We start from the raw sequence: 12,012 nt of genomic DNA on the forward strand, positions 1-12,012 counted from the left end.
AGCGAGGAGGACTCATTATTAGACCGACCAACTTAACTGTGTGCGCACCTCCCTTGAACCATAACAATTAGAGCTGTAGGAACACTGAAATGAATGAGTTGAATAAACTGAATTGGAAACATTGATAGATTGGAAGGCAGTGTCCTGAAACTGGTTTTATTAGCCTGGATGGGAATGAGGTGAAGGGAAAAAATGTATCTAGGTTATGAAGATGACTCTTGATGAAATAAAATGTTCATGTGTTTTCACTCTGCAGTCATAACTGTTATATCAGTGCATACAACCATGAAACTTTGCAACATGTCTGTCATACTGATTATGATTTGAAGTTTATAGTTCGGTGATTTTGCTTGACATTTTGCTGAATGCAATAAGAATTAAGTAGAAAATGCTGTAAACCATTACCCCAAACCTCAACTAAATCGCCACTAAATAAAAACAAAATAGGTTTCTCATATGTAGGGATTTAGCAATTCTTCAAAAGAGTTTCAGTTGTCGGTGATCTTCTTTTGTTCATTTCACTCAAGCCACCTTCAAAAGTTTTGTTCATATTCATAAACTGATTTCTGTGTTGTGTGCATTTGGGTGGAGACAAGTTTACAAGGGCAAGGACCTAAACTGCAATATTAGGTTATAAATTGTAAATAACACACATTGAAAACTAAGTTTGGTTTCAGTCTATGTATAGTTTATGTACTAGTCTGACTGTTGACAGGGAAGTTGAGTTTCTTGTAGGCATTGATCATGTCTTTGACTTCAGTGACTTCTGTAGGTTGAACATTGTATTAAGCAATTAAGACTTAATTAACCTTGTCGAAGATGTATGCTAGAAAGTACATATACCCTGGGTTGTTGTTTTATGCGTAGGCGGCAAGCAAAGATAGGGACAAAGTTTCATGTCAGTTATTGAATTATATGCTGAGGACTTGACTGTCTGCACAATGCATAGAATACTATGAATAATATGCACATACTCAAGAATGGAAGAAGCCAAAATATTACAACTGATTTACAAAGATCTTGTAACAGCTCAGTACAGTATTATGCTAGCCATATAAATATATGTGAAGACCTAAAAGTATTTTGGAAGTTCCTTGTTTTGAGACAATAAAACTTGTTTGTTTCAACTGAATAGACTGAAATTTAAACTTTACACACCACCAAGCAATATAAATAATCTTTCAGGATTAGGTGTCCTTTCAAATTAGCATTCTCGTACATTCATCCCTTGAAGGTGCCTGTATCCCAAGTCACAGGTTCCTGCTATTTGCATGTGAGTATCTTCAATTTGTGTATGTAATATTCACTAGCCCAGATAAATGTTTATGCAAGTGACCACACCAGAGATAAACATGCTTCTAATTTAAGTATATGTTCACTTGTTTGGAATCACCCTGAAGGCTCTGCACAAATTTGAGTTACAGTCATCACTATCTTTGCTCAACTTTCAGTCATTTTGGGTGATTTTTGGGAATAATGAAGTTCTTCTTTGTGTGCATAAGTTACACCCTGAAGAATCATATCGAATGTTTGCAGCACAGCTATGTTTTGTTCTTTTTTAAATCAATACACTAAACATGGTTTCGGCTCTATGTTTAAAACAAAAAATAGTTTCAGTCTTTGAATATAAACTTTCTATTTACTTTTGACTAGCTCAAACCACATCATCCCCCCATTTTCCACCCCTGTTTTGAATTTGGAATTGCCAATATAAAGAAGCTCTTTGAACCAAGTCAAATAGAAAAGTGTAAATATGATTCCCATTTCCTGTAGTCACCTATAGGGTCAATTGAACTCAATGAACACTTTTGTAACTTAATTGAAGTCCAGCAGTTGGTTACCATCCAAGAACTCCCACTAATGACAAGTATTTTGATAGAAAATTACCCAGTAGTGCATTCCTCATCTCTCGTTTCCGCAACTGAGGAATCTCGTTAGAAATCATATCTTGTCTTTATAATTAGCAGTTCAATTTTAAAATAGCTCGGGTTGATTAAACGAGGAAATCGGACTGATTATTATAGATCCCTCGTGGTGCTTGATAACCCATTGTTAATACAGGATTAATGTTGCAAATATTTTGGCTTGGGTTCTGGTAATGGTTTCACTTTGATCTTGGGATACGATCTAGGGTAATATCAGTTACAAAGTACTTCCTATTTTTTGGATCTATAATTGGGGGCTTTGCTGTTATTGATAAGATTGGTTGATATCAATGTTTTAGGATAAGATTGTTGATAGTAATAAATAATATGACTTGTTGAGTTACCAAAAATTATTTGAAGCATGATAGTGAAGAGATAGAAATGTGAAATTATAACAAAAAAAAACTCCCCTGCTTTGTTACAAAATAAAGGTGTGTCAAAAATGACATATCTTTTTAATATCCTCATTTACTGGCATCACATTTATTTAGTCATATTGAACAAGTTCCTTGACTTGTCCAGAAATTATTTCATCAAATCTTGTTTCCTTGTCATTCATGATGCTTTTTTAAAAGTTCAATAGATAAAAACAACACAATCTTTAACAAGTTTGCACTTCTTCATTTTGTGTTTCATCCAAATGAGCGTTGATTGAGAGGGCCTGGATAGAGTCACGTCAGGTGTATCAAACCAATTGATTAAATTATCCCTTAACCCATGTTACTTATCATGACTAGGCATTCCGAGATCAGTAACCTCTTCGCAGTACTGATCACAAGGATTTACCTCAATTGTCGTTGTGTTCTGATCCGATTGGAAATGCAAAGTTATTGTTCATGTTATCGGTTAGTTATCGTGACACTGATACTCTGGGTGAGAGTGCGGAACAAGCTGAGTCACAGCAGGGACAGATCTTTCTCTCTCCCCCCTCCCCAATTTGAAATGATAGGAGAAATGTGGAAAAATTTTGTAAAGCAGACAAGAAGGAAAGGATGCAGCGCAGCAGCCAGCCCAGTCCGGGGGAAGTAGGAATGGATATACAGGAGGATGGTCTTGATTCTTAAATCTTTGGGGAATTGACTCGTAGGCACAATAAAACATGGGGATCATCTGTGTCTTGGCAATTTTATACTGAAAACTGATATGTGCATGGTCTCAGGAGAAACATAAGTGGAAGAGCTGCTCTAATCTTACAAGTGCTGTGACACGCCCCTATTGGTTGAATATTGCATGCGCAAGTAATCTTTCTCTTTATATCCGATAACTTGAGGGCGGTATGGGTAACATACTAATACTCTTCCTCGAAACACAAAATTAGTATCTGCTATACTGATGTTTATTGAAATTCATTGCAGTTCATTCCTTCATGTTATTGATGGAATTTTTGACTGGGGTATACCTTTCCAATAGCATTGTAATTCAATAAATTACATGCTTTCATCTGCTTTATTTCTGGACTGCATGGTGGCTGAAGTTCACAAATTATTTAGCAAGAAAATGGATCACGGGAATGGACCAATTTAGTAAAATGCCAAAGAAGCAAGGCTAGAAAAAAAAAGTAAATGTCTTTTTTTACACAACTTATTCATTCAGTTTAAAATGGGCATGAATTTTGGTTCCATAAAACCTTCAAAAACCACCTCCCATCCCATTCCTATTTCCGATAAATCCACACAGATCAGTCTCTTTTAGATATGGTGGGGAGTATTGTATTGAAGTAGGGACAGTAGAGATCATCTGAAGGAAGGGGAAAGATGTTTACATGAATGTTTTAGTCTTACAGAATGAAAGCATGCAGGTGGGCAAACTGTTGCTTTGAGAAATAGTAAAGAATTCATTTCGCATATTTACATCATGTTTGTTGAAGGTATAATATGTGTCTGTTTTGTATCATGTAGTCTTAACTCCTATTTTGTCTTTTACTTGTGAATCATGCTCACAATTATGCAATGACAGAGAGTGCTTTGTTGAATGTAGATGACAGTTTTTAATGTCTTGACAGTCATGAAAAGTTTAATCCAATCAATCCTGTACATTTGAGTTTCCGGCAATTTCCTCACGTAAGTTGTTAGGCAAGATGACAACTGAGCACAGTTTTGGTGGATACTCTGGCAGGGATTTCTGCTGCAAGAACATGCACTGATTTCCCGCAGCATGTATTAAGCAGTTTCAGATTTTTCTGCTGAAATTGTCTACTATTTATGCTCTGCAAGAAATTGCTTAGTTTTTGAAGTCGTTCAGAGAAGATTGTATCGGACCATTCTTGTGTGTACATTACAAGCTCATCTCTTTAACTGAACATCAGTAATCTAGACCTGTAATTGTATTGCAGCAAGACTGTCGAATTTGATATCAATTATCAACTAGCACGCAAGATTCGTTTGTTAGGTAGAAAAACAATACATGATATCGCATTTCAGTTTTAGACCTGTAAACTTGCACAAAACAGAAGTATTGTGATAATTACAATGAATGTTTGCATATTAAGTTAGTGGGGTGTGGCTCAATTTGTCTCGTTGACATTTGTGACCGTACATTTACGAATGAGCCGTAAATGTCCTCAATTGTATTCTGAGTTACAGTGTAAAATGGGCATGAAGGTCATATTCATAGTATTTCAATTTGGTGCTACGTGTATCTCATTAAATGAGGTACACGTAGCACCAAATTGAGGTACCTATGAATCGACCTTCATGCCCATTTTACACTGTAACTCAGAATACCATTGAGGACATTTACGGCTCATTCGTGGTGTACGGTCACATTTCAGGTCGGGTTGATTTGAAATCCTAGAAAACCATGTGGTAAAATTGTTATTTTAGTGATTTGTTAATTTCCCAATGACATCTTTCTATTTTTGGAATACCACACACTTCCTTTTGCTTATTGTTTTTCCTCCTTTTCAAGGTGTAGATTGTTTATTTAACTTTAACCAAAATTGAAAGAAATTACGCAGACAGAATGGGCTATTTAAGTCGAAATCCATACACCCACTATGGAAGACACAGCCTTAATTTTCCATGCAGGGAGTGAGAATTTCAAATGGGGTAATCTGATCGTAGGGCTACATTTGAAATCGTCACGCCTTGTGTAGGAGATTAAGGTCAGGTCTTCCATAGGGGGTGTATGGATTTCAACTGCAATAGCCCAAAATCAAGGGTACAAGAAAAAGTTTGAAATCTTGTATTTTGTGCAAAGTTTGTGAAGTGATTGAGGAAGCCACTGTCACATTAGATTTGGGAGTACGATTCGGTGATATAAAACATCCCGGAAAGCAGAGCTAGTTGAAGAGCAAGCCAATCAGTTTGCTGACTTCATGTATATTCTTGTTGTGGTATAGCAGCGGGCAATTGACTTGACTTGAGGTGTGGTTCTTCTAGAGGATTAGTCATGATGATCATCGCTGAGGCGTCTGAAGACTTCAACTAAAATGTTACTTGTGGGCTAGAGAAAAAGTGAACCATCAATAAAACATGCTTTACCCAGGATGCTTTATAATGGCCTATGTACACAGCATTGACTCTTCTTTTGGTCGTTGTCAACGAAGTGATCCCACCCGGGAATTGAACCTAGGACCTCTGGTTTATGAGAGGTCCTGGGTGTGTAAACCAGAGGTCCTGGGTTCTGGGTTCAATTCCCAAAGGTCCTGGGTTCAATTCCCTGGCAGGATCGCTTTTCCTATTTCTTCCTTTAATCATTGCTCGACGGCGAAACTGAAAAAATTTGATCATAGTTTGCTTATTATTCCTGTTGAAAAAGGCCACCATTTTTCATATTTTAAAAATGGTTCCCAAGACTAGCTGGTAATTTCTCTCTTTATATCACCAGGGATCCTCTTTATTTCTGTTGAAATTGGGAACTAAACCTACAACTTGAAATCTCAATTTGCTAAAAAATGTATTATTCTTGACCAAAATATAGTGTTCTCAATAGTCATCATTTCTGTGCAACTTATTAGGGTGCAGTAGAAAGAGAGTATGGGCAATTTATTGTAAAGTTGTTGCACTCATCCCAAGGACACAGTTCATTGACCTGTCTACAGACATACAATTCTGTGAACTTGGGATTGACTTGGTGTAGTTTAGGTAGCAAAAGTCATGGTCAATTAGTGTACCAAGTACAGGTGAACTTTGACTAATGATGAGGTTATTAGTGTTAACATTTTATACTGATTATTCATTCATGGTTATCTACATTTTGAGTAAAATTGTCCTAAAATGGTAGGCTATGCATAGTTAAAAATTATATTGAGAATGAAAAGTGATGGGATCATGGGAAGGTCTACAATCCATCACTCATATATTGAATATTTAGTCATTGCGATGATTTTGCACATTATTGATATGATGTTTAAAGGGCATGTCATACTAACAATGGCAGCGTGTGATTCAAAAATCGCTAGTAATCAAACACTGATAGCATTGAATCAAACGCTGGTAGCGTTTTCATAATTGCTATGAGTGTTAAGTACGGCATGCTAGCAACTTATCGATCAAACATCGTCAATCGCTTTCCGATAAACGACAGAAGTGAGGGATGTATAAAAATTAAAATGTTACGCAGCTTGTATAATTGATAAAGGTATACTTATGCACTTGTCAATTGGAGCCCTGGCACAAGTCCCGGGTACCCAGGGGCCAGGACATCACTTGACAGATGCATTATTAAAGAGTTGTATACTGCTAAAACATGAAATATTTTTATACCTGAAAATTTCGTGTATTTCTCAACTATGCAATGAAAGAATTTAATCCATGTGGAAAATATCATGGTGCAAGATGTTATTTCATTCCCAATTATTTAAGTTTAATATCATGAAAATATTTGTTTAAAATAACAGGGTATACTCTAGGTATGCATTGCATAGGATTTATATAGACATGAAATAAGCCTTTTATTTAGGCCCTATTTGGTTGTTTTGTTTTCATTTAGGCCTACACGATTACATAACTAACTTTGATGCAAGTTATCTTTACTGTTGCAATGTAGGCCATACATAATGAGAAAAATGTAAAGAAAGATTACTTAATAAATAATAGTTTAGGGGTCAAAACAAGAATCATCTTCAAAAGGATACTACTACAGGATTCTTGATAGATAATATTGTGGGCTTATGAGATTTTCGAAGGGGAAATCGTCAGTAATTTTAGGGATCATTTCGGACTTATCATGTCTGTGCAGAGTGTCCCACTTATATAGAAAAGGAAAAAACATGAGGTGAATGGGCTAAGAGTAGGGATAGGGTACATAATTTGAGGATTCCTTGGTACCATTACCAGGGTGTACATGTGATCCAAATGGAGTGTGGCCGGATGTGTGCTGAGTGAAGGGGGATTCTCAGGGATGGGATTGCTACAGAGTCAGACAAGGCAAAGATAGCTTGAGAGATTGGACGTTCTAGTTTCCGAAAGGATGCATTGATCTGGTCCTGCCTGTATCCCCGATGTCGCAACAAATTTGCAGATATGCACCCACTCCTTTCACACCCCATACCCTTGATGCCCTAGTCAGGATATTATGCTTAATCATAGTCAATTGCCATCACTTCAGTGTAAAATGCACTTGTAATAATGGTGTAGTGATCCTTCTGACTTCTGAGTGACCATGTATCATGTGTACAGTGAAGAGGACAATTTTTATATTCAACTGGGTCAAAAATAGTGGAAAAGCCAATAGTTTTGTGAACTTGTTTTGAGACTTTTTAAAGTTTCCAAAGACCCTGGGTGTAGGTAATTATTTAGCATACAGGAAGTTAGGGCTTTGTGCCTGTAGCTAGAAGTGATGAGAATACCAGATCCTCTGTAAGATGATACCCTTACATGTCCCGCCTCATGGACACATCCATGATGGCAAATAGGGGAGAGCAGCAATGGTGAGGGGCTACTAGCTGGTGTGATAATTGTTTAACAAAGCACCATTTTTGGATTGAATTGTGGTAGAATATCGAGAATTGTGAAATTAATTTTATTATTTAGTATTGGATTGAATCCAAGAAAGGGTTTGAATGGTGGTTTTGTAATTGTTTCAGCAGGGATCGGATATTACAAGTACCAGTATGGTGACTATTGACCCCTGTGGAGGATAATACGGAAGACCAATTAATGGTCCACAAGGGTCACCTCTGTGGCCATGAAGGTCCTCCTAAAAGGAAATGCTCCTTCCTGTCCCATGGGTTACTCCCTCTGGGACTGGGAATGAGCCTACCCTGTAGCAGTGCAAACGCTGGAATGTTACAGAGGGGTGGAAATTTAGGCAGAGAAGAGCTGAGCGAGCTGATCTATCATCTGGATAATTTAAACAGAGGGTATAGGAGTCCAGTGGGGCCTAGAATGGAATGAGTTGTTTTTGTGAATCTCAGTTTTCAACATGTTTGGGTTCCATGTGGTAGAAGTGGTGTTTGTTGCATGGGTTATGTTTTCTGGTGTTGTTGTTGCGTAGTACGTACTAGTAGTGTACTGCTTGACCCTCACTTGATTGTATACCAATAGGGAACTAGTCTTGTTGTCTGTTGCTATAGCTAGTTTGTCAAGTCAGTCCAAAAGCTTAGCATTAAGGAAGGAAATTCTGATCCTATGTGGTTGATGTCTTAATTACAATAAACCAGCTGCCAACAGGAGTACCTCTGCCATCCAATTGCTCACTCAACATTATTATGTAATCAAGTTTCCTGAGTGATTCCAGCTTGGATTTCTCACTTTCTAGTCAGGCTAGCTTCAATCAAGTCAGTTTGCTGTAGCTGATCACCAATAGCACATGTACTACATCATGGTGTACAGTATCTCCTGAACGTGGATCTAACACCCAAGGAATATTTACCAGACATCCATGCCAGCACAGCAAAACTCATTGACCAGTTGACCGGCTATCATCAAGAGAGTCATTTTGTTGTGGAGTAGTCAAAGTTTATAGTGTAGCGAACTTGTGTATTTGGTTGTGATTTAGAAAAGCCCAGGAGAATTAACAACAGCAGTACAGTAGTAGCATCTTGCAAGTGTTACTGCTTATACCATCTAACTGCGGTACACCCGTTCTAACCCAGTATTCAAACTGGCCTTTTCCGTGCACAGCCAACCGAGTACGGATTGGATGTATAGGTCGGCTCACCATGTGCAGGCCGAACCGGGCCTCTCAGTTCCTGGTGTTGTGGGAAGCTCTGCATACCAGCACCATCAACCCACCATGTTTATGCCAACAAGTTTTAGCCATGCAAGATACCCATGGGTAGGTATAGTAGTAGTCTGTAAAAGCAAGGGGGGAGCTATAGCTATCAGAGATGGGAAGAAATGCTAGTCATGCTATTACCACATTGGCCATGAGTGGATCACAAGCTTATTTTCTTTCTCACATGCTTTAAATCTGGGGTAATGAATCGTGCATGGTGTACTAGTAGTATGACATTATATTGTATATCATGAGCCCTACTAAAATTTATTCCACGTTCACCCAGGTCTTTATTGTTCAGGTTTAGTAACTCACTGGTCTGTATCAGGGTATTAAATTGTGACTGTACAGATACTATGTATGTGGAAAGTGATATTGTAATTAAAGAAGACTATGATTCATTCATGAGTTGCTGGCTTGCTTTTAAAGGAGACTGACCTCTCTTTTACTTTGTAAGAGGGGTTGGGGTAGGGGGAAGGGTGACAAATCATTTTTCTCCTTCATACTTTTTATATAGTGTATGTTGGGATGAGATTACCAGGGTTGGTTAATCATGTAGGTTTAGCCCTCCCCCCCAACTACCAACAAAAAAGGTCATGGTGTATAAAGAACTTTTAGTTGAAAATAATTGGGGTACATCTACTGCACTGTATCTGCACACTGTTGCACTGTATGTCCCATTCATGGCATGTATCATATAGTTAGCTAGGCTATTCCTGTGATCATGAAAGTGCTTGGTAAAGTTAATTTTAAATTAAGCTAAATATTAACTACATGTTAAACTGCAATATAGTGAAATTGTCCAGGGTAAGGAAAGTTTTATAACTTTTATAAGACTTGTACTTTTATCAAATAAAAGAAGTACAATTTGTTTATTCCAAGCCTACCTGGACATGGAAAGTGCTGACATTGTATAATAACACTATAATTAGGTTAAATAGTCATAAAACCCATGAGAGTTCAGTATTTGGCTCTCTCCCTCTCTGTCCAAATGAATGGGACACAGAATGATGAGCGTTTGTTCCAATGTATGGAAATTGTAAACAAGTGCAAGTTCTCACTAATAATAAGGGACTAAACCAAAAGTTGGATGACATTCTATAAACGAAAGTGCTTTCGTTTAAGAGGTTGACCCCTCCCCCTAACATATTAAAGTTTGAAATGTTGAAAATTCCAAACCAAAATATTAACTTTGACCGATGTTTTAACTAGTTTTATACAAACAACATTGGACTTTTTTGGCCCCTCCCTCCCCCCACCCCCATAAAAGGATTTTCGTTTAGGCCACTAACAGTCAATTTTGAGTTTCCCGTCACATAATTTCTGAAAACAAGTGAGGTAACTTTTTCATTATTCATTATTTTTCTGCCTTTCATTATATGACCAACAGGCATGTAAAATGTGTTGTTATTTACCACTCACTCACTTGAAGATGGATGTTTAGCCAAATGAGATTCAAAAGTATATTAAAACAGAGACTCTATGATTAAAAAGAGTCTGCAAGGTTGACAGCAAAATATATGTTTTGATTTTGATTTTTCCACAACGGTAAATGGATATTTTTGCAAATATAACCAGTTTTTATCGGTATTTTTTGGAAAATCACAATAATGAATTCCAAGTGAGGGTCAGAAAATGAAGTGAGGGCGGGTGACGGAAACTCAAAATCGACTTTGATTGGCCTTATAGGACTTCATTGAACTTACGCTTTATTCCTAAATTTGTGGTTTTCTTCAATACTAATTATGTTATGGGATTTCAATTTCCTCATTTGATTTTGAACCAAGTGTTAGAATCACCATGGCTTTGCAAACTTTAAAAAATAAACAAAGAATTAATTTCTCAAAAGCTGTGAATGTGTGCCAAGTGAAATGGGAAAACTTGTGAAATATATGTCATATAAATTCTGAAAAGATTATGTTGCTGAAAATTGAAGCCAGTTCTTGGTATTAAATTGTTTGTTTGGACAGGCATGCACACATTTGATTTCATTGACACAGAACATATGGTACCTACATACATAGTTAGTTACATGTCAGAAAATAGGTGATGGTGACATTTCCATTGGTGCATGAACCACAGGTCAGTCTGTAGGCTTATGTGTTATCATTCCCAACCAGAAACAAATTGGCCAATACTCTGAATTATTTAAAAAATGTTTCTTACTGATTTTGAAAAACTCTACCATTAATGTTATAAAAAAGTTTGAAGCTGTCTGACTGCTGATTAAGAAATGAAATAAACAGATAAATATCAGAAAGATGACAACTTGACAAGGCTATGAATTTCAGGTACCCCAACGAAGTATAAAGCAACTTTTTGTGGAGATATAGATACCAAATAACATGCGGCACTCCACACCTGACTGCATAGTGCATATTGACAAAGTTTCTGAATTCAACAGGTACAAGCAAAACCAGTGAAACCCTCCAGGAAAAGTGATCAAACAATAACTTGCCACATGGTTCACCTGACTCCAACCAGGCTATATCTTGATAGTCTTTGTTAAAGACTACTCACGATTGGGGGGGGGGTTTGGAGTGGAGTGCGACAGAGCGATGAGGCTGTGACATAGAGCCGTTTTGCGGCGATTTGCAGCGAGTACATGTTACCACTTTGGTTTTTGTGAGAGTCTGGTACCCAGTAGTTTCTCTCCCTATGGATAATTAAGCTTGTAGGCCTAGTACATGGTCTTATAAAGCACAGACTAGACCTTGACCTTGAGTGATATAATGATCCACCATTCTCAATCTAAACAAAATGTGTTACATGATTGACATATTCTCAAAATAAACATTTGAAATTGCAAATTTCCTATTGATGCTTGATGTTGTATGCTGCTTCATCAGTTTATACCTGTGAAGTCAAGCAGCAAGCATACTTGAAGAATCAAAATGATCAAAAGTACACCTCTCCCTTTCCTGTT

At 37.3% G+C, this 12,012-nt stretch overlaps 1 protein-coding gene across 1 annotated transcript in view; it reads left to right on the forward strand.

Annotated features, from left to right (window-relative positions):
* The window catches only part of LOC140154121 (transcription factor 4-like), a 212,969-nt gene that overhangs the window by 158,904 nt on the left and 42,053 nt on the right, over positions 1-12,012 (forward strand). The gene's annotated exons all lie outside the window — the stretch shown is intronic.

This window comes from Amphiura filiformis, chromosome 1 (assembly GCF_039555335.1).
Source record: "Amphiura filiformis chromosome 1, Afil_fr2py, whole genome shotgun sequence".
Classification (NCBI taxonomy): domain Eukaryota; kingdom Metazoa; phylum Echinodermata; class Ophiuroidea; order Amphilepidida; family Amphiuridae; genus Amphiura; species Amphiura filiformis.